Source organism: Nycticebus coucang, chromosome 7 (genome assembly GCF_027406575.1).
Source record: "Nycticebus coucang isolate mNycCou1 chromosome 7, mNycCou1.pri, whole genome shotgun sequence".
Classification (NCBI taxonomy): domain Eukaryota; kingdom Metazoa; phylum Chordata; class Mammalia; order Primates; family Lorisidae; genus Nycticebus; species Nycticebus coucang.
Genome location: NC_069786.1, coordinates 58052244 through 58076035, shown reverse-complemented (window position 1 = coordinate 58076035; position 23792 = coordinate 58052244). Strand labels below are relative to the sequence as shown.

The following is a 23792-nucleotide window of genomic DNA, read 5'->3' as shown; positions in this document are numbered from 1 at the left end:
TCTGGTCCTGGGCTTTTCTTTTTAGGGAGATTTTGTATAGTTGATGCTATTTCAGTACTTGATATAGGCCTGTTCAACATTTCCACTTCATTCTGGCTAAGTCGTGGTAGGTGGCGTGCTTCCAGGTATTGGTCGATTTCTTTCAGATTTTCATATTTGTGAGAGTGGAGTTTCTTGTAGTATTCGTTAAGGATTTTTTGAATTTCTGAGAGGTCTGTTGTTATTTCCTCCTAAACTTTTCTGATTGATGAAATTAGAGATTTTACTCTTTTTTTCCTGGTTAGATTGGCCAATGGTTTATCTTTTCAAAAAACCAGCTTTTGGATTTATTGATCTGTTGTATAATTCTTTTGTTTAAAATTTCATTTAATTCTGCTCTGATTTTGGTTATTTCTTTTCTTCTGCTGTGTTTGGGGTTAAAATGTTCTTCTTTCTCCAGTTGCTTGAGATGTTCCATTAAGTTATTGACTTCCTCTCTTTCTGTTTTCTTGTGGAAGGCTTTCCCTCTTAGGACTGCCTTTGCAGTATCCCAGAGGTTCTGGTAATTCATGTCTTGATTGTTGTTTTGTTCCAAAAATATGGTGATTTCCTTCTTAATCTCGTCTATAACCCATGTATACTTCAGCATAAGGTTGTTTAGCTTCCATGTTTTTGTATGGGTATGCAGGTATTGTTGTTATTGAGTTCAACCTTTATTCCATGATGGCCTGAGAAGATGCAAGGAATAATTTCTATTTCTTTAAATTTGCTGAAGTTAGATTTGTGGCCTAGGATGGGGTCGATTTTGGAGTATGTTCCGTGGGCTGATGAGAAGAATGTGTATTCAGTTTTGGGGGGATGAAATGTTCTGTGGATGTCTGTTAAGTCCAGATGTTGAATGGTTGAGTTTAAATCTAAAATTTCTTTGCTTAGCTTCTTTTTGAAGGATCTATCCAGCACTGCTAAAGGGGTGTTAAAATCTCCAACTACTATGGAACTGGAGGAAATCAAGTTGCTCATGTCTGTTAGAGTTTCTCTTATAAATTGAGGTGTGTTGTGGTTGGGTGCATAAATATTAATAATTGAGATCTCATCATATTGAGTATTACCTTTAACAAATATGAAGTGTCCATCCTTATCCTTAATTATTTTGGTTGGTTTAAAGCCTATTGCGTCTGCGAACAGGATTGCAACGCCTGCTTTTTTCTGCTTTCCATTTGCCTGGAATATAGATGACCATCCCTTCACCTTGAGTCTATATCTGTCTTTTAATGTAAGATGCGATTCTTGGATGCAGCAGATATCTGGCTTGAGTTTTTGTATCCAGTCCACCAACCTATGCCTCTTTAGAGGACAATTTAAACCATTCACATTAATTGAGAGTATTGATAAGCCTTTCGAGAGACCAGTGGACATTTTTAATCCTTTTGCGACTGTGGAAGTTGGAATTTGATCAAAAATGTTTTGGGCAGGTTTACTTTTGTGGTGGAGAATTACGCTGGTCTTTATGGAGTATAGGTCTAACAATGTCCTGGAGAGCTGGTTTAGTTGTGGCAAATTTCTTCACCATGTGAATGTTATTGAAGTATTTAATTTCTCCATCATAAATGAAGCTCAGTTTAGCTGGGTACAGGATCCTGGGTTGAAAGTTATTTTGTTTTAGGAGATTAAAAGTCGATGACCATTCTCTTCTAGCTTGAAAGGTTTCGGCAGAGAGATCTGCAGTTATTCTGATATTCTTCCCCTTGTAGGTAATGGTTTTCTTTTGTCTGGCAGCTTTCAGAATTTTCTCCTTCCTATTAACTTTAGTGAAATTGATTATGATGTGTCTGGGGGATGTCTTATTTGGGTTGAGTCGTGCTGGAGTTCTGAAACTGTCTGCTATCTGAATTTCGGAATCTCTTGGCATGTCTGGAAAGTTCTCCTTCATAATCTCATGGAGAAGAGACTCTGTGCCTTGTGAAGCTACTTCGTCACTTTTGGGGATCCCTATAAGACGAATATTGGTTTTCTTCAAATTATCCAAGAACTCTCTGAGAGAGTGGTCTGTTTTTGCTCTCCATTTCTCTTCTTCTTTGAGGGTTTGGGAGCATTTAAAAGCTTTGTCTTCAATGTCAGAAATCCTTTCTTCTGCTTGCTCCATTCTGTTACTGAGGGATTCTACTGTGTTTCTCAGATCTTTGAGGGCTGCAACTTCTTGTCTCAATGGAATTCAAATTCGATCTTATTTGCTATCCAGATTCTGAATTCGATTTCTGACATCTCAGCTATTTGTTGGTGCATGGGATCTTGTGCTGTGTCTGCCCCATTGATCCTTGGGGGAGTTGATCTACTGTGATTATTCATATTGCCAGAGTTTTTCTGTTGATTTTGCCTCATGCTTGTTTTTCACCGTTGCCTCTGGCTGTCCTCAGAGTTGGGGAGTGTCTCTCCAAGATTAGACCCCAGCGGGGTCACTCTTTTGTTGCTGGATCTTTGTAGGGAGTGATGCTGTGTAGTTCCTCTGGGGAGTTCTGGTTGTGGAAGCAGCTCTGGAGTGTGACACACCCAGATCCAGTAACAGGGTGGGAGGTGGTACGCATGGTTCTGGGATTGCCTGGCGCCCAGTGACTTTGGCACAGAGAGCCCAAGGCTCCAGCAGTCTCTGGCCAGGAGAAGGGCTCTGCGCAGAGGCAGGGAGGGCTTCGGAGGGCATGTGGCTACCAGAGTCCCTGGCCAGACGAGCTGGCCAGTGAGGAGGCAGGGAGGGTATAGGAGGGAGGACGCAGGGTTGCGTGGCTCCCGCAGTTCCTGTCAGGGTATGCGGATGTAGGCTGCTCAGTCACTAGGTTACTAGCTCCCACCTGATCCTTGCTCTGGGACCCTGAGGGCGGAGCTTGCCAGGACAGTTCTCTCACAATGGCTCCCTGCGGCCCAGAGCTGAACACTATTACCTGTGTCCTTCTCAGTGGCTCAGTCTGGGCCCCTAGACAATGCCCAAAGTTCTCTGCACTCCTGCTCACGCTCTTCCTAAGGCTGTTCAACTGAGTGCCAAGTCCAAAAACACTGAATCAGTTCACAGGTAAGGCCTTTCCGGTTTGTAGTCTCAGTGCTGCTTGTACTTATGGCTGCTGGTGGGATTAGGTCGATTAAACACATGCAACCACTTGCCAGTTTTCCACTATTTTTGTCCTCCTCTTGGGGTCCAGTGGTCACTTGTTGACTCCCTGTATCCTCAAAGGGATGATTATAGGCAGATCCCACCGTCCAGAGATGCCTGGAGTCTTATCTCCCCAGACTCACAGTGCCCAGTTGCAGGGAAGCTGTTACTCAGCCGCCATCTTGCTCCGCCTCTGAGATTTTTGATAAATGTCATTCTCACTGGAGTTAGGTGATACCTCATTGGGGTTTTGATTTGCATTTCCTTGGTGATTAGAGACTTTGAACATTTTTTTATATGTTTATTAGCCATTAAGTCTATCTTCTTTTGAAAAGCTTCTATTCATTTTTATGGGGTTGATTTTTTTATGCTAATTTGCATAAATTCTTTACAGATTCTGGTTATCAGCCCTTTATTGGATGTATAGCATGCAAATATTTTTCTCTCATTCTGTAGGTTGTCTATTCATTCTTTAATCATTTCCTTGGCTATGCAGAAACTTTTTAATTTTATCAGGTCCAATTTGTTATTTTTGTTGTTGCTGTGATTTCCTTTGGGGTCTTCTTCACAAATTCTTTGCCTAGGCTAGGCCAAAGTTTTTCTAACATTTTCTTCTAGGATTCTTATAGTGTCATACCTTAGGTTTAAGTCTGTTTTCCATCATGAATTAACTTATGTGAGTGGTGAGAGGTATAGATCCTGTTTCAACCTTCTACGTGTGACTATACAATTTTCCAAATACCAGGGATTGGGATTCTTATCCCAGTGTATGTTATTGTCTACTTTGTCAAAGATCAGATGGCAATATGAGGATGGTTTTGTATCTGGGTGTTCTGTGCTGATGCATTGGTTTATATTTCTGTTCTGATGCCAGTATCATGCTGTTTTGGTTATTATAGGCTGGTAGCAAAGCTTGAAATCTGTTAAAGTGATGCCTACTAATTTTTTCTTTAAGGTGGCTTTGGCTATTTGGGCTCTTTTCTGGTTCCAAAGGAAGCATAAAATTATACCAGATGTTTTCATAGTTGAATTTTAAAGACCTACAAAGAAGAACTGATACCTACATTGCAGAAAAAATTTCATAACATGGAGAAGGAAGGAATTCTCCCCAACTTGTTGAACAAAGCCATATCACCTTTATGCCAAAGCCATGAAAGAAATAAAAAAAAATACTACAGACCAATATTTCTATGAATATAGATGCAAAAATTATCAGTAAAAGTGTAGCAAACTGAGTTCAGAAAACATCAAGTGGGCTTCATCCTAGGGATGCAAAGATAGTTCAACATATGCAAATCTATAATGTGATTTACCATTTCAACAGAAGAAAACTAAAGATCATATGATCATCTCAATAGATGCAGAGAAAGCATTTGACAAAATCTAGCACCCTTTAATGATAAGAACTCTTAACAAAATAGGCATAGATGGAATATACCTCAAAATTATAAAAGCCATATACAACAAACCCATAGCCAACATCATTCTGAATGGGGAAAAATTGAAAGCATTAATGCTTAGATTTGGAACTAGACAAGTTTATCCACTCTCACCACTTCTCTTCAACATAGAGCTGAAAGTTCTACCCAGAGCAATCAGATAAGAAATGGGAATCAAGGATACCCAAAGGGAGACAGAAGAGGTCAAACTATTGCTTTTTGCTGATAATATGAACTTATATGTAGAAAAATCCAAGGATTATGCCAAGAGACTCGTGGAATTGATAAATAAATTCAGCAGAGTCTCAGGTTACAAAATTAGTGTACATAAATCAATATCATTCCTATATAATAATGACAGTCAAGCTGAGAATCAAATCAAAGACTCAATACCTTTCACAATAGCAGCACAGAAAATAAAATACCTAGGAATATATTCAACCAAAGAGGTAAAAGACTGGGAGAACTACAAGTGATTGTGGAAGGAAATCACAGAAGATGCCAACAAATGAAAAATATATCACGCTCATGGATTGGCAGAATCAACATTGTTAAAATGTCTATACTTGCCTTTGTAATTTTGTTCTTTTGCATGCCAGAAATAAATATTTAAACTAGTTTTTAATTAATTTAGATGCTCATGTTTAGTTTCCTCTAAATGCAACCCTCTGCTGACAGGCCATAAGGTGGCTTGCCTTCATTATACTAGCCATAATACTTTAAAGCTTTTCAGGTATATAAATAATATATAACTTAATCTAATAGCATGCACTTAAGTATTTATTAAATCAATGGCTCTGCATTTATTATTTCCAGTTCTATTGGGCCAAATAACAGCATGTCAATCTACATATCAGTTTCTGAATAGTCATTTTTGCATTCATCAAAGTAGGTTTAAAAACCTTTACTATTTTCCTCATGTCCCCATGCCTATCCTCAAATCTAAAGCCCCCTTCTGGGCAGATAGCTTTGTGTCTGAAAGGTTATTTATACTAATATCAGTCATTCATCTTTACTTTTCTCCTGTGTTAGTAGTAGTAGCAGCAGTAGCTACCCTTCTGTTGAACCTTAGTCTATTCCTGTGTTCTTGTTTTTATCCTTTTCTATTCCCCAGGCATCTTGCCTCAACAGTTATGCCCTCATCCCTCTCTCAACTTCTCAACCTATAAATAATCTTAAAACTTTAGATCCCCTTGCAAAATTTTATCTTGGATTTGGAACTAGACAAGTTTACCCACTTTTTAACAATGTCCCTTAAAAGGGCATCTATGATTATTAAGTCCATTTTCTCACTTCTTCTTTGATGAAGAGAAGGTCACTTTTCTTTAGCTCAATCATAGTTAATTAAAGTGGGCATTCATTATAAGGCACATTAAAAACATTTGTAAAGTGTCATAAGACACTGATCATTGGATGTTGTGAACAAAGATATACCTGGTACAACTCCATGCATTGCTCCATCTGCCACCTGAGGCAGAGCAAATTCTGACTGGGCATTCTTTTTTTCACAATGGTTATGAGTAATGATCTTACCTGGGCCAGAGGTAAGATCATGAATCTGGCCTGTTTTTAAGCTCTTTATCTAGGAGAACATGAGAAAATAGGGAAAGCCTCAGGACATCTTCTTAACAGGATGGATATGATCAGGGCTCAGGCATCTCACTGTTTTCCTCCCACCTCCAGCTGCATTCAGAGAATCCTGATGCTCCCATGACTGTTGCATCAGAAGTTACCATTCTCTTTTATTAGCTTACTTCCTCTCAGGGGTCCTCAAACTTTTTTTTTTATTGTTGGGGATTCATTGAGGGTACAATAAGCCAGGTTACACTGATTGCAATTGTTAGGCAAAGTCCCTCTTGCAATCATGTCTTTCCCCTTGACACACACCAAGGCCCCACACCCCTGGTCCTCAAACTTTTTAAACAGGGGGCCAGTTCACTGTCCCTCAGACCGCTGGAGAGCTGGACTATAGTTTAAAAAAAAAAAACTATGAACAAATTCCTATGCACATGGCACATATCTTATTTTGAAGTAAAAAAAAAAAAAAAAAACGGGAACAAATACAATCGCACCGCCTCATGTGGCCCGTGGGCCGTAGTTTGAGGCCCCCTGACTGAGTGTTGAATCTTATGGATATTGTTTTGACCACTGTATAATTACTTAGGCAAATACATTTTAGTAATACTTTTTAAATCATCCCATGTGTATACAATGAGACACCTTAGTGTATATTGACAGGAGAAGACAGGGTTTTAAAGAGACATTTAAGTTGAAAAAAAACAGTAATCTTCAGTTCATTATTACTATTTTATGTAGGCAATTGAATTAATCACTTAAAATTTTCTCCTTAAGTATGAAAATAATGTCCATTTTTGAAATTAGTATGTAAAACATTAATACAGCTCATCAAATATTATTCAGCTTAAGCCATAGCCTAAATGTACTCTAAAAACTGCATGGTTAAATATTTACTTCCTAAAAACAGTGGTCTGCTTCCCATTGCCCCACCCAGAATATGGGCTTTAGCTTGGAATTTAAAATTATGAACTGGAGAGATTAAAGATGGCGGCTAAGTAACAGCTTCCCTGCAACTGGGAACAGCGAGTCTGGGGAGAAAAGACTCCAGGCATCTCTGGCCGGTGGGATCTGCCTATAATCATCCCTTTGAGGATACAGGGAGCCAACAAGGGACTTCTGGACCCCAAGAGGAGGACAAAAACAGTGGAAAACTGGCAAGTGGTTGCATGTTTTCAATCGACCTAATCACGCCGGCAGCCATAAGTACAAGCAGCAGTGAGACTGCAAACCGGAAAGGCCTTGGCACTCAGTTGAACTGCCTTGGGGAGAGCTTGAGCAGGAGTGTGGAGAACTTTGGGCATTGTCTGGGGCCCCAGACTGAGCCACTGAGCTGGGCGCAGGAAGCCATTGTGAAAGAACTGCCCCGGCAAGCTCCGCCCTCAGGGTCTCAGAGCAAGGATTGGGCGGGTCAAAGTAACCTACTGACTGAGCAGCCTAAAGGTGGGGGCTCAGTTGCCTTACAGCCTTAATCCTTAGGGGCAGAGTGAGATGGTTTTGGCACACTGGAGCCTTGGGCTGTTGCCCTGGGTAGAGTGCCGTGACATCACAGCTCATAGCAACCTCAAACTCCTGGGCTTGGCGCTGCCCAGACCTCCATAGAGCTGTGCAGCGACCCCCGACCAGTGACCTGCACCCACCGGGCCTCCACATTCCCTGACCAGGAACTACAGGAGCCACACAACCCTGCATCCTCCCTCCTGTGTCCTCCCAGCTTCCACACTAGCCCATTCATCTGGACAGGGACTCTGGTAGCTGCGTGCCCTTTGGAGCCCTCCCTGCCTCTGCACAGAGCTCTTCTCCTGGCCAGAGACTGCTGGAGCCTTGGGCTCTCTGTGCCAAAGTCACTGGGCACCTGGCACTCCCAGAACCATGCGCACCACCACCAGCCCTGTTGCTGGATCCGGGTGTGTCACAACCGGAGCTGCTTCCACAACCAGAACTCCCTAGCTAGAGCAGCCCCAGAGGAACTACACAGGGTCACTCCCTACAAAGATCCAGCAACAATAGAGTGATCCCGCTGGGGTCTAATCTTGGAGAGACACCTCCCCAACTCTGAGGACAGCCAGAGGCAACGGTGAAAAACGATCATGAGGCAAAATCAACAGAAAAACGCTGGCACTATGAATAATCAGAGTAGATCAACTCCCCCAAGTATCAATGGGGTAGAAACAGCACAAGACCCCATGCACAAACAAATAGCTGAGATGTCAGAAATTAAATTCAGGATCTGGATAGTAAATAAGATCGAATTAGAATTCCAAAAGTTATCTCAAGAATTCAACGGATTCAAAGACCAAATGATATCTCTGCTGAAACCTTTCAAGCTAAAAGAGGATAGTCATTGATTTTTAATCTCCTAAAACAAAATAACTTTCAACCCAGGATACTGTACCCAGCTAAACTGAGTTTCATTTATGATGGAGAAATTAAATACTTCAATAACATTCACATGGTGAAGAAATTTGCCATAACTAAACCAGCTCTCCAGGATATTCTCAGACCTATCCTCCATAAAGACCAGCATAATTCTCCACCACAAAAATAAACCCAACCAGAAAATTTTGATCAAATTCCAACTTCCAAAGTTGCAAAAGGATTAAAAATGTCCACCAGACTCTCAAAAGACTTATCAATATTCTCAATTAATGTGAATGGTTTAAATTGTCCTCTAAAGAGGAGCAGGTTGGCTGACTGGATACAAAAACTCAAGCCAGATATATGCTGCATACAAGAATCACATCTTACATTAAAAGACAAATATAGACCCAAGGTGAAGGGATGGTCATCTATACTCCAGGCAAATGGAAAGCAGATAAAAGTGGGCGTTGCAATTCTATTCAAAGATGCAATAGGCTTTAAACCAACCAAAATAAGGTAGGATAAGGATGGACACTTCATATTTGTTAAAGGTAATACTCAATATGATGAGATTTCAATTAATAATATTTCTGTACCCAACCAGAACGCATCTCAATTTATAAGAGAAACTCTAACAGACATGAGCAACTTGATTTCCTCCGGTTCCATAGTAGTTGGAGATTTTAACACCCCTTTAGCAGTGCTGGATAGATCCTCCAAAAAGAAGCTAAGCAAAGAAATTTTAGATTTAAAATTAACTATTCAACACCTGGACTTAACAGACATCTATAGAATATTTCATCCCAACAAAACTAAATACACATTCTTTTCATCAGTCTACGGAACATACTCCAAATCGACCACATCCTGGGCCACAAATCTAACTTCACAAAATTTAAAATAATAGAAATTATTCCTTGTATCTTCTCAGACCATCATGGAATAAAAGTTGAACTCAATAAGAATAGGAACCTGCATACCCATACAAAAACATGGAAGCTAAACAACCTTATGCTGAAGGATAGATGGGTTATAGACGAGATTAAGAAGGAAATCACCAAATTTCTGGACCAAACAACAATTAAGACACAAATTATCAGAACCTGTGGGATACTACAAAGGCAGTCCTAAGAGGGAAATTTATAGCACTGCAAGCCTTCCGCAAGAAAATGGAAAGCAAGGAAGTTAATAACTTATTGGGGCATCTCAAGCAACTGGAGAAGGAAGAACACTTCAACCCCAAACCCAGCAGAAGAAAAGAAATAACCAAAATCAGAGCAGAATTAAATGAAATTGAAAACAAAAGAATTATGCAACAGATCAATAAATTCAAAAGTTGGTTTTTTGAAAAGATCAATAAAATAGATAAACCATTGGCCAACCTAACCAGAAAAAAAAGAGTAAAATCTCTAATTTCATCAATCAGAAATGGTAATGATAAAATAACAACAGACCCCTCAGAAACTCAAAAAATGCTTAAGGAATACTACAAGAAACTCTACTCTCAGAAATATGAAAATCTGAAAGAAATCGACCAATACCTGGAAGCACGCCACCTACCAAGACTTAGCCAGAATGAAGTGGAAATGTTGAACAGGCCTATATCAAGTTCTGAAATAGCATCAACTATACAAAATCTCCCTAAAAAGAAAAGCCCAGGACCAGATGGCTTTACATCAGAATTCTACCGAACCTTTAAAGAAGAACTAGTACCTATACTACTAAACCTCTTCCAAAATATAGAAAAAGAAGGAATGTTACCCAACACATTTTATGAAGCAAACATCACCTTGATCCCCAAACCAGGGAAAAACCCAACAAGAGAAGAAGATTATAGACCAATATCACTAATGAATATTGATGCTAAAATACTCAATAAGATCCTAACAAACAGAATCCAACAACACATCAAAAAAATTATATACCACGACCAAGTCGGATTTATCCCAGGGTCTCAAGGCTGGTTCAATATACGTAAATCTTTAAATGTAATTCAGCACATAAACAAACTAAAAAATAAGGACCATTCAGTGGGGAAAAGATTCCCTATTTAACAAATGGTGCTGGGTAAACTGGCTGGCAACCTGTAGAAGATTGAAACTGGACCCACACCTTTCACCATTAACTAAGATAGACTCTCACAGGATAAAAGATTTAAATTTAAGACATGAAACTATAAAAGTACTTGAAGAAAGTGCAGGGAAAACTCTTGAAGGAATCGGCCTGGGTGAATATTTTATGAGGAGGACTCCCCAGGCAATTGAAGCAGTATCAAAAATACACTACTGGGACCTGATCAAACTAAAAAGCTTCTGCACAGCCAAGAACATAGTAAGTAAAGCAAGCAGACGGCCCTCAGAATGGGAGAAAATATTTGCAGGTTATACCTCCAATAAAGGTTTAATAACCAGAATCCACAGAGAACTCAAACATATAAGCAAGAAAAGAACAAGTGATCCCATCTCAGGGTGGGCAAGGGACTTGAAGAGAAACTTCTCTAAAGAAGACAGACCCATGATCTATAAACACATGAAAAAAAGCTCATCATCCTTAATCATCAGAGAAATGCAAATCAAAACTACTTTGAGATATCACCTAACCCCAGTAAGAGTAGCCTACATAACAAAATCCCCAAACCAGAGATGTTGGCATGGATGTGGAGAAAAGGGCACATTTCTACACTGCTGGTGGGAATGCACACTAATACTTCCTTCTGGAAGGATGTTTGGAGAATACTTAGAGATCTAAAAATAGACCTGCCATTTGATCCTATAATTCCTTTACTAGGTTTATACCCAGAAGACCAAAATCACAATATAACAAAGACATCTGTACCACAATGTTTATTGCAGCTCAATTCATAATTGCTAAGTCATGGAAGAAGCCCAAGTGCCCATCGACCCACCAATGGACTAGCAAATTGGGGTACATGTATACCTCTCTATACATGTATACCATGGAATATTATGCAGCCTTACAGAATGATGGAGACTTTACCTCTTTCATGTTTACATGGATGGAGCTGGAACATATTCTTCTTAGCAAAGTATCTCAGGAATGGAAGAAAAATTATCCAATGTACTCAGCCCTACTATGAAGCTAAATTATAGCTTTCACATGAAGGCTGTAACCCAACTATAGCACAGGACTATGAGGAAAGGGCCAAGGAAGGAGAAGGGAGGGGGAAGTTAGGGTGGATGGAGGGTAATGGGTGGGGCCACACCTATGGTGCTTCTTAGAATGGGTACAGGCGAAACTTACTAAAAGCAGAATACAAATATCTGCATACAATAACTAAGAAAATGCCATGAAGGGTACATTGAACAGTTTGATCAGATTGTATATGAAACCAGCACATTGTACCCCTTGATTGCACTAATGTATACAGCCATGATTTAACAATAAAAAAATAAATAAATAAAAATAAAATAAATTTCTTGAGTCAACCAAAAAAAAAAAATCTCAAAACGACAGATTCTGGTGTGGCTCTGGAAAGAAAGGTATATTTATATACTGTTAGTGGGACTGCAAACTAGTATAGCCTCTGTGGAAAGTCATTTGGAGATACCTTGAAGAACTAATAGTAGACTGGTATTTGATCCAGCAATCCCAATGTTGGGTATTTATCCAAAGGTAAAAAAGTCATTTTATCAAAAATACATGTGCACTTAATGTTTATTAAAACACAGTCTCAAAGATGTAGAATCAATCTAAGTGCCTATCAGTACAAGAATGGATTAATAAAATTTGGTATATGCATACCATGGAGTACTATTCAGCCATAAAAAGATGGTGAACTAATATTTTTTATTTTTTATTTTATTTTATTTTTTTGGCTTTTTTATTTTATTTTGTTGCTTATTTTTTATTTCTTTACTTTTTTTTGTTGAGACAGGGTCCCACCCTATGCCCCTGAGCAAAGTGCAGTGGGTGTGGTAGCTCACCACAACCTCAGACTCAGGCTGCGGGCACCCCGCTGCCTCAGCCTCCGGAAGCCGCTGGGATTACAGGCGCTCGCCGCGGCGCCCGGCTGGGTTTTTCCATTTTTTTCATGAGTCGGGGTCTCACTGTCGCTTAGGCGAGTCGCGAACTCCTGAGCTCAAGCGATTCTCCCTCCTCAGCCTCCCACAGTGCTGGGATTACAGGCGTGAGCCACCGCGCCCAGCGAACTAATATTTTTTATAACAACCTGGATGGAACTCTAAGTAAAGTACTGCAAAAATGGAAAAAACAACATACGTACTTGGTATTGGTATTAAATTGCAACAAATCAATCAGCACCCATGTGCACATTTAGTAGTAAAATCAATGGAAAGTAAGCAGGTGGGAAGGGCTGAAGGGTAGTGGTTAATTCACACCTAATGGATACACTGCATGCTATCTAGGTAACAAGAACATTTATAACTTTGACTCAAACTTTACTGAAGCAATTCAGGTAACCAAAATATTTGTACCCCCAGAATATTCCAAAATTAAAAAATAAGATAAAATATTTAAAAAATTGCAAAAAGAAATTACATATTATGTAATTAGTAACTACTTTAATCCTTTTGACTCTGTGCTTACCAGGAAACCATTCAGTATAGTGTGAGAACTACCTTGCCACCTCTCTTATTCAAACTCCTCAAAATTATCTCCCTAAAATCATTTTGTATTGCTCTTTATCTCTCTGGCCCCTTCTACCTGGCTCTTTCTTTTATGATGTATATCAATACAGTTTTACTATGTTTCTTTCTTTCTTTTTTTGGCAGTTCTGGTGATTTGTTTATTCTTCAAATAAGAATACTTGTTTCTACAGTACAATTCAGAGAATAAATAGAGGCACACGGCTATAATTTCCACAAGAATCTGAGGAGACACTCAAGGTGAGGATGAGGGTCTGGGGGCCATGTTTGAGTGACAGGGTAACTGGGGGCCTCTGTGATGAACTGTGTAGGGATCCTGTCAGCCAAGGTTTGACCCCAGGCCTGACAGTCAAGCCTCATAGTAGAAGAGTTACAGTGCACCAAGTGCTCTTTTAGGTCCCCACATTCCAGGGGGTCCAATTCCACCGCAACCCCAGGGGCTGAGGTGAGTCTGATCTGCTGGTCCACTGAGAAGGAACTATGTCAGTCCAGGCCACCTTCACAGACGCAGTTCACTCCAGAAGTGACCCTAATATTCTCTTCCACCTGTGCCCTGGAGTGAGTCACAGATACAAGTTATAAAATTACTATTTATGTCATTTTCTTTCTTGTCCCACATCTAAGGAAGGAGAGAGGCACAAATAGGGATTATCTGCGTAACTCAGTGAAGGAAGACAGCTTATAAAGTCAAGGGAGAAGGAAACAGCACTTACGAAATCCTTCCCGGGGGAATAAGAAGAGACAAATGACAAAGTAGAAGCCTGGAGTCATGATTCCAACCAGCAGTGAATGCAGGGTATGGAAAACCTCTGGCCTTGACTTTCACAGGGCTACTATACTGTTTAAGTCACCCTTACCATTTTCCTTATTTCTCCATGGTAGTACAAGCACTGGTCCTAAGTTGGGGCTAGGATCAGCTACCCCAAATGTAGGCAGAATGAAGAAACCCCATATCACTTGGCAGAAAAGAAGGCATAAGGCCGCAGCAGATGCTGGCCATCCCAAGGAATTAGAGGGCTACAGAAGACACCGGGTAACCCGAGGTCTTAGAAACAGAGAATCAACAAGAAAAGGCAGCTCATCTATCTTCTATAGGGTCAGGGAAAGACACAGGTGGTAACAACTACCGCAGGGTCTATGGACCAGAACCCTCAAATCTCCTCCATGATCAAATTCCTGATTGGCAGGTGACAGAGGGCATCACAGGCTTCTGCTCCATGGCCACTGTCATCTCATCGCAGATCTGGTTCATTAGTTTATCTTGAATCAACAACAGGAGCGCTGGCTTTCCCTAGTACTTGTCAGCTGGTGCCCAGTCCCCATCAGGCGGAGAGGTTTCTGGCTGATTTGGAGGCCCTCTGGGCCTGCTGGACGACTGCGGAACACTTCTCATGCTGCAGCAGCTTGTTTTTCTCAAAGAGACCTTCATTGCGGGGTATTCCATGAGAGCCATCAGGGAAAGTCAGCAGGCCAAAACCATCTACTCTGCCATTTTAAAATTCCCCCTTAAAGGTCGTGTTGTCATGTCAAATGAAGACTCCAACGCCATTAAACTTGCCCTGGGCAAACTCCCCCTCATACCTTGAGCCATCTGAGAAGGTCAGTATCCCAAAGCCATTAAAGAGCCCATTCTCAAAATGACCCAGGTAAGTGCCACCATCTGCGAACAGCAGTTGACCAAAACCATGTCTGCGGCCCTCCTTCCACTCGCCATGATATTCCTCCCCCCTGGAGTAGGTGAAGGAACCTTTTGTCAGGGTCATGGTGACAGGTTACAGAAGAAAAGGATGAAAACTGGGCTTGACCTTTCGGGATGACTGTCACGCCCCGACACAGGGCTCCAGTGGCCCAGACCTTTACTCCGCGGGGTTCGCGTCTACCACCTTCCTCTCCACCATGTCCTCCAGTGCCAGCCTTTTTTTTTTTTTTAAGGCCTGCATGTAACAAAGTTAATTGAGGAAGAGAAAGGCAAGTTTACAGAACAAGACATAGGCTTACAGAACAGGATATGTTCACCAATGACAGTGAACGGGCCTCCATTGCCAGGGCAAGTAGGCAAAGAGGCCAAGAACCATGGTGTTTATTTCCTATCCTCTCTCTGTTCATTATCTCAAGCTTAATGGGTGCCTGAACCTCAAATGGTTTTTCAGTCTTAGGAGTGGGAATTAGAGGAGGAAGGAGGTGCTTTTTGTGAATAACTGTATGAATATTTTTAGTCTCTAGAATGTCAGAAAACAATGGTACCAGTTATCAATTTATTATCTCATCTCCAAATTCAACCTTTTTGTTTGCTCTCTAAAATGTATCTGGGCCCTTTAAATATTTTCACTTTTCTCCCTGGCATGACTTTAGGCTTTGCAAGCAGCCGGTGTTGGAGAGATACTGCAGGAAGAAATGGTTTTGTTTCTTGGTTCTTCTGTGATTGTTTAGCCAGCTTCTGCAATGTAGGTGAGTTCTCTGGCATCCACCTTCTACAGTCCATGTGGCTTTCTCCAGAGGCAAGCTCTGACAGTGCACTGCAGCCAGCAGTATTGGGTGGCCAGCAACTTTGCCTGCACCTACTCATGCAGTTTTGTGTATGGTGCCTCAAGTGAGACATCTCTTGTGAACAGCTTTTCCTGGGACCATAAAGGGCGTATTTTCAGCAAGTTCCAGTGGAACCACAGCAACTTCTTCACTATTCAGTGACCCACACCCACAATTGCTGTCTCTAGTAAAGTCTGGATCTTAGCCTTGCTTGTTCTCTTTCAGCTGTAGGGGTAGTGGTTGGTTCATATAACTGCTATTTCCATATTCTTTTAGAGTTCCTTTTACTTCTTATGAGTTAGTCCTCAGTTACTCCAATACTGTTAGTTAATGATCATTCATATTAAACTTAACTTGTTCAGATTACTATGCAGTTTCTCCCTCCAGACTAGACTCAGACTGATACAATAATAACTAAAGTAATATGAGAATTAGTTCATATAAAGTTATAATTTTCAAATATCCAATTACTCTTACTTATGAGCGTATTTCACATAGGAAATGACTCAAGCACATCTGACCGATTCTCTAACCAAATAATTTAGAAATAGGACAGGATGTATTTTACAGCTAGATAGCTTCATTTCCTTAATCCAAATAACCAGTTTCATAATACTACAAACCGAACCCAAAATTTCTATCTTATATTAAAGACAATGTTACTTAACTTCCATACCTAGGCCTGTGCTTCCACTGCTCCTCTGTGTTCAAAACATCCAAGTTACCACTTATAAAGGTAAAATAAAACTGTAGAGAATATTGAATCATCAAAACATGATTGATGGAAAGGAAATCAATATCTATTTAATGTAGCATTTGTGCTAGTTGCCATCATTTGTTTTGTACACAAATTATTTATTTAAAGATTTTTTATTTTTACCCCAAGACATATAAATGGTCCCTTGAGAATCCCAAAGCAAACAAAACTCTGTTCTCTTACAAAGAATCACTATGTTCTGGTTCTGTGCACAGAAATCCTCAAGGGAGTGATTTGTCCAAAATAGCCAATTCTTAAAAATAACGCTTTTTTTCTTATAAAATCTGCATATTTACATGCAGTAGAAGTACTTAGAATCTAATGGCCTAAGTTAGAAAATGTAGCTTTAAAAAAAAAAAAAAAGCATATTTTTTTTTAAGAAGCCACCAGAACAAGTATTTGTAAATAAAATTGTCTTTTTAGGAGGCTGCATTCTAATTCTAGTTATACTGCACGTCCTTACAAAGTCTTTGGATCTCTTTGATTGTAAGACCTTCAGAGAATACCAAGGTTAATGTACAAAATGTACAGATTGGTGGACATAAATAGATAATTGATTGATGGATGATAGAAAAATATATGAAAGGTAGATAGACATAGGTGAAGATGTATATCATGGAAGTGAGATGTTACATTTGGCTTTAGATATTAACAACAGATATTAATAACAGATTATTACTATTTCATTCACTGGGTTTGGCTCTAGATGACATCAGCTTATTTTCAAATCCAAAAGAGAAAATATCTGTTAGGCTATTCCAAGAAAAATAATATGTATTGCACTCTGCAGGCCATTTCACAGGAAACATTTCAAAAAGTTTTGAACAAAAACAGCAGTATTAGACTATGTAATTTCTACTACACTTAAAAAACTCAATCATTAACATAAATTTACAATTCTTATATGAACATGTCACTTCCTGGGTCCATCGCAAACTGACCACATATAGTTATTATTATTACTCTGCCCCATCAGGTTAGATTTCTTACCATTTCCTTCTGTGCATAATAATTTCTGCCAATTAAAAATCATGCAGTATTTCACAGTAAAGTCTCACCATCTCTAAGAAGTAGTCTCTGATTAAACCCCTGTGTTAATCTTCCCTTCTTCATTTCGGTTTCCTTCACACATCATGCTTTTAATCTTTACACACTGGCGAACATTTTTTACATATTACCTTAGAATTATTTCAGTAGTTTTAGATATTTTATGTTTTGTGTCTCTGATACATCTATCATTTTGTCTGTTCTCCTCCTCAACATTCCTCTATTTCATATGCTCATTCCCCAATGGATCTACTCAACATTTATTTATTCACCAATAGTTAATACAGAAAATAGACATGGCATAGCACAGAATAAAAAGTTTAAGGAGGAACTCTAAATAGAAGTGACATTTTAGGGGGTGACTTTCAACACAAGAAGATCTTAAAGAGTGGAGGAAAAAGGCTTCCCAGACAAAAAAACAACATAGGCTGAGTCTCAAATGAAGAAAGGTTTGTCTACTCAAGGAACTGAGAAAAGGCCAGGGTGGTTGAAGTATGACGAGTTAGGAGAATGACCTAAAATGAGGTTAGAAAGAAGGGTGGGGCCAAGTCACACAGGGCTTTGTTGGCACTGTCTTGAGTTGAATTTTAGTCTGAAGGGAATCAGAAGCCTTTGATGATTTTCATCAGGAAAGATACAAAAATTTATTCACTCTCCAGCTACTCTGATGAAGTTGTTAAAAGGGACAAAATAGAAGCAGAGAGAGCAATTAGATGGTACTAGGTAGTCTGTTGGTATGGATTAAGGTGATGGAAATGGAATGAATTAGAAAGGAATATAACTGGTGGCATATTTGTTGATAGAATGGATAAGGGGGAATCAAAAAAAAGGGAAATAAAGGATGAATCTGATAAAAGGATGGGCCTACCCTTTGTTATCTCAGTGAATTTAATATATACAATTAAATTACCTTAAGTACTTCTTAGGGAAGACAAGTGACGATACTCAGGGATGAGAATAATGCTCTCCTAAACAAAGCCAAGGATGGAACATGATGTTCCAGTGGACAGAGAAAGGATTTCAGTCGCATTGCTCACCATCTTCATGACCACAGAAAATCACCTAACCTCTTAAATATGTTTCCTTTTTTTATGGGAGAGTTACAGCAACATCAGGGGTTTGGGTACTGAGATCAGACTGCCGAGGCTTTATTCTGTCTCTTTACAGAATAAAGATTCTGTAAATAAAGATTCTTATCCTTTTAGACAAAATACTTACCTTTACTCCTATTCTGTAAATCTACATCATAATAATAACAATCCCCTCTTATGTGTTTATAGTGTAGGTTAAATGAGATATTATAGTTAATGCATTTAGAGCAGTGTCTGGTGCATAGTTAACATTCAATAAATGTTCATGGCTAGCTGCTCTGAAATGGATTGTTGAGAGGATTAAATGAGAAAATGTGTGTACAGCAGAGAAAAACATTACAGTATGAATTTCAGAAAACTGTATTTGTCTTAGAAACAAGCGTGTGCAAACACACACACATAGAACTGCTTTGTTTTAGAAACTTCCTAATGGGTGTGTTTATTTGTTAAGATGAAGTTTTTCTATGACTCATTAGAAATGAATCAAAGAAATAACTAAACTGTTTTTGCATAAAATAGGATAGTTAGAAGGAGCTAGAGGGCAGACAGAGAAAATATTGAAGAAACAGGGAGTCCGGGAGCAAAGCAGGAGGCCACAGCCCAAGTAGAAGAAATGACTAGTGGAAATTCCACCATCATTGTCCCAAAACACTAGTAAATCCACTACTTACTTACTTGAGACGGTGTTATTTGGCACTAGCAGAGAGGCCTGTCTGGCAGGGCAATGTAGAAAAGATGATGGAGTGTGCACACAGAAGGAAAAGTGGATGCAGAGAACTCTGAATAACAAATGTTAAAACACATTTTACAGTGACTGGCTCAGGGGAATCATTCAATCAATATTAATTTCCTTTTCTGACTGGGGTATAGGATGTAGTCTTTCACCTTGTGGATTTAGCAAATTGGTCGAGAGGTTAATAATTATAGGTATAAAATTCTTAGAAAAAATGTAAGTATAAACAATAACATGGCATATAAATTATAGATGTTGTCTATAGTCAGAAAAGTCAGGGATCCATCAAGAAAAGTGCTAGATTATTTGAGAAAAGCTCCTGAATTAGAATGAATAAGGAATTCAGATAATATCTCAGGTATCTGATGTGTTCAATACACATTTACTTAAAATAATTTGAAGACTGAGAAAGGGTAAGAAGAGTGTTCCAAATGGAGGGAAGGAGGAAGAAGGAAGAAAGATGAGCATATATGTTGCGTTCTGCTGGAATGCCATCCTGTGTCTGGGTTTGATTAGTAACTAATATGAAATCATGCCAGTCCCTTGAGAAGGGAAATGACATGTTTTAGCAAAGATAGCCTACACAGAGTTAATAGGCTGCCTCAAAGATTGAAGAGGAAAAAAATGGAAGGAAAAGGATTAAGGAAAAAGTTGGTTGCAGTCACCCTGGCTGAGGATGATGAAAATCTGGACTTGGTCATCGGCAGTGGGGATGGGAGTGGGAGGAATGAGTAGCTCTGAATGATGTTAAAATAAAATCATGAGCTGGGGAAAACACGGTTAGCATGAAATTGATGATAATAAGTAAAATAAATATAAAAGGATAGCACAGTTGGTAATAGAAATAAATGCAAGTAATTTCTTTGCAGTAACTTATTTTTGCTCTAAACATGACTCATAGTTCTGCTTGGTCATCATTGAGTGCCACATGTAGTCATATTCCTGGCATATGAAATAACTATTTTATTGTACCCAAAACTTTCTCACCGGGCTCCAGCTATTTCCTAGTAAATCCATTTTGAGCTATGGCAGATATGATTCTCTTGTCCTGAGGAAAAGGTTTAAAGTGAGTAATAATCTCTTTTGATTGTGAATAAAATTAATCATTTTACTTCCCAGAGATTCTAGTTTCTTAGAAGAGTGACACAAAAAATCTTAAGTACTTCCTGTGTGTGTTTCACTCTACCAGTGAGGGCAATTAGTTGTATGACCCAGATGTTATCATGTTCTCCACTATGAACTGAATTTTACTCCTTCCCATTCATACATCCAAGTCCTAACCCACTCTGTAATAGTATTTGGAAATGGGGCCTATGGGAAGTTTAGATAAAGTCATAAAGATGGGGCCCTTATGATGGGATTAGTGTTTTTGTAAAAGAAGACACCAGAGCTACCCCTTCCTCCTTAGTCCCCTCTGCTTCATGAGAACATGGGGAAGGTGGCCTTCTGCAAGCGAGGAAGAGAGCCCTTACCAGAACCTGACCATGCTGCTGCCCTGATCTTAGACTTCCAGCCTCTGGAACTGTAAGGAGAAAATAAATTTCTATTATTATGCCACCTAGTCTGTGGTATTTGTTACAGCAGCCTAAGCTAAGAGCTAAGTGAAGAGCATTTGGATTACCAATCCAGAAAGACCTGAGAAATAAATTTCTGAGGATTAGGAAGAGGAGGTTTTGTAATCCCCATTCTGTGGTTTTTTCCCAGTACTGCTCCACTTTAGGCTGTGGCCTGAGATAATGACTCTGCTTGCATCTTTCCAGTCAAAATCTGTTTCCTGGAAACCCAGAGTAAGAGAGAATGTAAAGTAGTCTCTCTTTTACCAGGGTATCATCATAAACAGTGTTCAAGGTGAGAGGAAAAGCAAACTTAAGTGTTGATTCACTTTTGTGTCTTAAAATTACCCTTCCCCACATATGAGTAAGGCCAATGCTCCCTCTGACCCTCCTCTCTTCTAGTCTGCTCACTCCCATTATCTTCCTTTTCCTATATTGGACCTTTTCCAAAGGCCCAAGCGACAACTGAGTAGAGGGCATAGGAATGTCTGAGATTGAGCAAGGCATTGGGGTGAAACATGAGCAAATCATTACCACATGAAAATGATATCAATCTATCAACTGCCAGATATTGCAGCCTATCCATTTACTGACACCATCTACATACTGTCTTTCCTTAACCTTTCTTGGCTCTCCAGGGCCAATCTGCCTGGGTGGAGATGCCGTGCAGTTCTGCAGTTAAAATTAGTAAGCTTCATCGTTTCACTGGAGGCATGGCCTTCTGCATCTTCCTTCTTTCTCAGGGAGGTCACACCTTTCTACTCTGTATATTTATATCCCCACGCTGGTGCCTGTGCGTTTCTGTCTCCCCAGAACACTCTCTTCACTATTAGCACTTGAGGGTTTTAGATTGGCAGGCTGGTTCAACCCTTTGAACCTTTAAGAGATGGAGGGTGGGGAGATTAAGATCCCCTTTGTCTTAAAACTTGGGCTTGTCTGTCACACAAAGACCTGCCAACAGCAGTGGCAGTCGCATAATAGGACAAAAAGTGAATGCCTGAGCAGATTGTGTGGTTCCAGAGTCCACCTCCTCCTGCCTACTGCTTCCTCCTTCACAACTCCTCCCCCTCCCGGAGCAGCGTCCACCAGTCTGAGTCTGAGGAGGAGGCAGTGTGAAAGGGAAGACTCGCTTGTGCCACCTGGAGGAGAAGCCCAATCCTGGGGCGGCCTGATGGTCCAGATGGCCCTGCTGGATTTCCAGAGCACAGGGGTCCCCACACATCAGCTTAGCATTGCCCCTAAATCCGTATTAGGCTAAGTTGATCACCAGAAGCATGGGAAATGGCTTGTCAAAAAAAGGTCTTACGTTTTAGCATATGAACCCAAAGGTTTTTCTAGATTACTAGCATTTCCAGAATGTAATCAAGTGATTTTCCTTATAATGAATTATAATGTTCTGATACTAATATATATTTTTTATAAAAACTACAAATGGCTAGAAAAGTTAAAGTGGAACGCAGTATGGATTAGATTATGCATTTGTTCAAATTTCACTGATTTAAATGTTAAATACGAACAGACATGGAGCTCAACTAATTCTTGCTTTCCTGATCCGTAAAACAGATACTTCTCATAAATAGCTGGTCATCTGTCCTTGGCTCTCAGAAAAAAATAACTGAATAGCTGCAGTAAAGTCTCCTATTACTAATTCTCCACGTTATAATTTAAAAACCAAACAAACTGCAATGCCTGTTGAAAGGCACCCTGAAGCAGAGCGCAAGATTAAATGACCAGTTTATAGATAATAATGATTAACACCTGATTGTTTAACCAAAAAAAAGAATTCGACCCTTCCCTGGCCACACCTGGAAGCTCTTGCCTTCCGTGTTCAGCAGAAAAGCTCCTGTCCCCGTGACCTCCTCTACTCATCCATTCAGGTCGCTACTTATTAAACACCAGCTGTATGCCCAGAATTTTTCCTAAGCTCTTGGGAGCTATCAGTGAAACAAACAAATGGAAGAGAGACCATCAGCGATAAGAATAATAAATAAATACATGTTATAGGATGTTGGAAAGCAGTAGGTTCTCTGGAGAAAATAAGATAAGAAAACTGAAAGCCAATGGGAATCCATTTTAAATGGGTAAGTAGGCCTCATTGAGAAGGTGACATTTGAGCAAGGATGTAAGCCCATTTTGTTAAAGTCTTTGTTATTTTCTTATTTATAAATTTTATATTTCTATCATTATCATTATTTTTCCTGATGCCTTCTATCAGACACATAAGAAAAAAATTGGATTTTTTTGTAGGCTAAACACTATATAGCCTCAGGTCAGAGCCAGTTGGGGTTTTTTTCATGATAGGGTATGATTTACCTCTTGAAAATACAAGGGGCCTGGCCTTACTCATGGTAAAAGTAGTTGGATACCTAAATGATGCAATGTTAAGATGTGCTACAAAAAGTCAAGTCCCTTTAGTCCCAAAAGTTAAGTCCCAGGCCCTTCACTGACTTAAAAATCTACTTGCTGAAACAGTTACATAATCTTCCTATCAGCCAGCCATGCTGCCCAAATTCACTGTTAAGGTGTTCATTATTTTAAAGCATGGCATTTTTTAGCTATTCTCTTTTAAAATTCAAACTTGTCATGGGAATAGGACTCAAGAAAAAGTAAGCAAGTTCATGAAGGCAAACGGCTATATCTGTGGCATGTGCTGGCAGGTTTGTGGACAGAGGACCCCAAGCTTACTCTGGTATACCTAAGGCCAAACTGGGGCACATGGAGTGGAAGAAGGCCAGGAGGGAGAGCAGGCAAGGATCAGAAGCTCCTATACTTGGTCTGGTACACTTCACACTGGAAACACACAGGAATATTTGTTACTTCCACAAAGAAAAATGCTCTCCTACAACTTTCATAATCAACTAGCCTTCTAATCTAATTTTATTTTCTCACTGGAACACCATATTTTCGGCCTCTGAGAAAATAACACACCAAGGGTTGGGTATGGTAGGAGCAGAGCTGCCTGCCTCA

The 23792-nt window shown here is 39.7% G+C and overlaps 1 pseudogene; it reads right to left on the bottom strand.

Moving 5' to 3' along the window:
- Positions 1-13748: 13748 nt before the first annotated feature.
- Positions 13749-15018, bottom strand: LOC128590374 (MORN repeat-containing protein 4-like; annotated as a pseudogene).
- Positions 15019-23792: the final 8774 nt, after the last annotated feature.